The sequence below is a fragment of the Rhinopithecus bieti genome, unplaced genomic scaffold (genome assembly GCF_001698545.2).
Source record: "Rhinopithecus bieti isolate Rb0 unplaced genomic scaffold, ASM169854v2 scaffold_71542, whole genome shotgun sequence".
Taxonomy (NCBI): Eukaryota; Metazoa; Chordata; class Mammalia; order Primates; family Cercopithecidae; genus Rhinopithecus; species Rhinopithecus bieti.
The window spans coordinates 211,056-215,316 of record NW_016826746.1 but is presented as its reverse complement, the minus strand read 5'-3'; positions in this window follow the sequence as shown (position 1 = coordinate 215,316).

The following is a 4,261-nucleotide window of genomic DNA, read 5'->3' as shown; positions in this document are numbered from 1 at the left end:
CCGCCCCCCGCCCGGCCTCCCGGGGTCCCTGCCCACCCTCCACCCGCACGGCCTGGGACACGCGGACCCTCGGAAACCCAGGCCGAGCATGCAGTGAGACGCGGGCCGAACCCGGAGTGGCGGGCACACCCAACCTCCTGAACGCCCACGCACCCCATCCCCATCCCCCAATACACACCCAGAGCGGGACACCTCTGGAGCTGGGACAAAAACACAGCCTCCCAGAAACCCTGGAAACTGAGACCAGTCACGTCCTGAGAGGCTCATGGACCCATAGCCACGGACGCGCAAATGCAAGCCCATGCACCAAGATTCCCCAGGACTCGCTGATCTAAAACACTCACAAACCTAAAAGTCGACAGGGCGCGGTGGCTCACGCCTGGAATCCCAGCACTTTGAGAGGCAGAGGCGGATGGATCACTTGAGGTCAGGAGTTCGTGACCAGCCTGGCCAACATGGTGAAACCCCGACTCTACTGAAAATACAAAAATGAGCTGAGCATGGTGGTGCACGCCTGTAGTCCCAGCTATTCGAGAGGCTGAAGCAGGAAAATCGCTTCAACCCAGAAGGCTGAGGTTGCAGTTAGCCGAAATTGTGCCACTGCAGTCCAGCCTGGGCAACAGAGCAAGACCCTGTCTCAAACAAAACAAACAAACAAACAAACAAAAAACCGCTAAAACCCACTCAACCAGGCAAGGAGCCTAGGAGTACGTTTGCAGCCTCAGACCTCAGACACACACTAGGAGTCACATGCTCACACATCCACACACACACACCCTTCTTTCAGCCCTCCCAGAAAGCAACCCACTTCCTCCTTACTACCCTCTGTGACTCAAAGGGTCTCCCCAGCCTCCTAGTCCCACCCCCATACCCCACACATCTTTGGCCCTCAGCCCATCTGGCTCAATTAGATCAATTCTCTTTTCTATTTTTTTTTTTTTTTTTTTTTTTTTTTTTTGAGACAGGGTCTCGCTGTGTCACCCAGGCTGGAGTGCAGTGGCCCTATATTGGCCCACTGCAACCTGCATCTCCTGGGTTAAAGCGAGTCTCCTGCCTCAGCCCCCATCTCCCCCAACCTGCCAGGTAGCTGGGATTAGAGGTGTGTGCCACCACACCTGGCTAATTTTTTCTTTTTCTTTTTTTGAGACGGAGTCTCGCTCTGTCGCCCAGGCTGTAGTGCAGTGGCGCGATCTCAGCTCACTGTAAGCTCTGCCTCCCGGGTTCATGCCATTCTCCTGCCTCAACCTCCTGAGTAGCTGGAACTACAGGTGTCTGCCACCACGCCCGGCTATTTTTTTTTTTTTTTTTTTTGTACTTTTAGTAGAGACTGGGTTTCACCATGTTAGCCAGAATGGTCTCGATCTCCTGACCTTGTAATCTGCCCGCCTCAGCCGCCCAAAGTGCTGGGATTACAGGAGTTAGCCACCGCGCCCAGCTTCTATTTTTTTAGCAGAGACTGGGTTTTGCCATGTTGGCCAGGCTGGTCTCGAACTCCTGACTTCAAGTGATCTGCCCACCTTGGCCTCCTAAAGTGCTGGGATTACAGGCATGAACCACCACGCCCAGCCTTGATCAATTGCCTTTTCCCAAATCAGTCATGCTGCACAGCCTTCCTGCAGCTCCCTCTGTTCCTGTGGAAAGAATGGGGACCCTGAAAGGCCTGGAGCCCAGCCCTGAAGGAACTTCCAGTCTGGGGAAGAAAAAGCTAGACGCACACACACCCAGTGTGGTGGGCTCAGGGCTGGGCCAGAGAAAGGCATGGAATCTGGGAAGGGCCTGGGGTACACAGGTGATGGGTGAGGACTTTGCCTGGGAGGGTTATTTATTTGTTCTTTCATGTATTCAACAAGTATGGCTAAGGCTCCAGCCCTATGTCACACTCTGTTCTATGGACAGGGGTGCACTCTGGAGGGCGTCCAAGAGGACATCCAGTGGGGTTTGGCCCTGAAAGGTGAGCTGAAGGGAAGACATCCCAGCAGAGGGACAGGCTCATGCCAAGAGGAAGGGGCAGAGTTGGAAGGGAAAGTGTGCAGGCCAGAGGTTAAGAAGAGAAGGGAGCCATGCTTACTCCTTGGTATCTGGCTTGGTGGTGAGGATCCTGAATGGGTTGGGAGGAGGTGAGGTGCTGGGTTTGAGGGGATCACCTACAAGGCAGGTGGGGCTGAGCATGGGAGAACCATTCTGGTAGGAGATAGTTACATGGGTATCCCAGAAATCTTCAGGCAATTTTTTTTTTTTTTTGAGACAAATCTCCCTCTGTCACCCAGACTGGAGTGCAGTGGCGCGCGATCTCGGCTCACTGCAACCTCTGCCTCCAGGGTTCAATTGATTCTCCTGCCTCAGCCTCCCAAGTAGCTGGGATTACAGGCACACACCACAACGCCTGGCTTATTTTGCATTTGTAGTAGAGACAGAATTTCACCATGTTGGCCAGGCTAGTCTCAAACTCCTGAACTCAGGTGATCTACCCTTCTCTGCCTCCCAAAGTGCTGGGATTATGGGATTACAGGCATGAGCCACCGTGCCCGGCCAATTTTTTATTTATTTATTTATTTATTTATTTATTTATTTTTTGAGACGGAGTTTCACTCTTGTTGCCCAGGCTGGAGTGCAATGGCGCAATCTCTGTTCACCCCAACCTCCGCCTCCTGGGTTCAAGAGATTCTTCTGCCTAAGCCTCCCGAGTAGCTGGGATTACAGGCATGTGCCACCATGCCCAGTTAATTTTGTATTTTTAGCAGAGGTAGGTTTCTCCATGTTGGTCAGGCTGGTCTCGAACTCCCGACCTCACGGAATCTGCCCGCCTCAGCCTTCCAAAGTGCTGGGATTACAGGCATGAGCCACCATGCCCAGACTTTTTTTTCAAGACCAAGTCTCGCTCTGTGGCCCAGGCTGGAGTACAGTGGTGCCATCGGCTCACTACAACCTCCATTCCTGGGTTCAAGCAATTCTCCTGCCTCAGTCCCCTCCCCCCAGTAGGTGGAACTACAGGCCCATGTCCAACTAGTGTTTGCGTTTTTGGTGGAGACAGGGTTTCACCATGTTGGTCAGGCTGGTCTCGAACTCCTGACCTCAAGTGATCTACCCACCTCAGCCCCCAAAGTGCTGGAATTACAGGCATGAGCCACCACGCCTGACCAAAATTTTTTAACTTTTTATTTGAAAATAATTGAAAACACACAAAGTTGCATGCCAGGGATGGTGGCTCACGTCTGTAATCCCAGCACTTTGGGAAGCTGAGGCAGGAGGATCGTTTGAGACCAGGAGTTCAAAATGAGTCTGGGCAACATAGCAAGACCTCCATCTCTACAAAAAATTAAAAGAAAATTAAGAGGGTGTAGTGGTGAGCGCCTGTAGTCCCAGCTACTTGGGAGGCTGAAGTGGGAGGATCACTTGAGTCTGGATGTCACTGCACTTCAGCCTGGGCAGCAGAGCAAGACCCCACTTCAAAACAAAAACAAAAACAACTGAGAGTTACAGAATAGCATGAACAACTTGTATAAACCCTTTGTTCAGATTCACCAACCACTCACATTTTGCCACATTTGCCATATATATGCACATATACGTTATACACATATGTATATATGCATTTTTTGACTAAATGATTTCAGAGCAAGTTGTAGACAGCATGTTCCTTTGCCTTCAGATACTTTGCTGTGTGTTTCCTAAGGACAACGACATCCTCTTGTATAAACATACTATAGTTTTTGTCCCAGTCGGTATTCAAAGTTTGCTAGTTGCCCAAATAATAGGCTTTACTGGGCCAGGTACAGTGGCTCACACCTGTAATCCCAACACTTTGAGAAGCCAAGGAGGGAGGATTGGTTGAGGCCAACAGTTCAAGACTAGCCTGGGCAACATACTAAGACCCCTGACTCTACAAAACTAGAAAAAATTAGCAGCATATGGTGGTGCGTACCTGTAGTCCCAGCTACTCAGGAGGCTGAGGTGAGAGAGTTGCTTGAGCCCAGGAGGTTGAGGCTGCCATGAGCTGTGATCATGCTACTCCATTCCAGTCTGGATAACAGAGCAAGACCCTGTAGGGAAAAAAAAAAAAAAAAAAAACAGTGGCCGGGCGTGGTGGCTCACACCTGTAATTCCAGCGCTTTGGGAGGCCGAGGCTGGCCGATCACCTGAGGTCAGGAGTTCCGGACCAGCCTGGGCCGGGCGCGGTGGCTCAAGCCTGTAATCCCAGCACTTTGGGAGGCCGAGACGGGCGGATCACGAGGTCAGGAGATCGAGACCATCCTGGCTAACA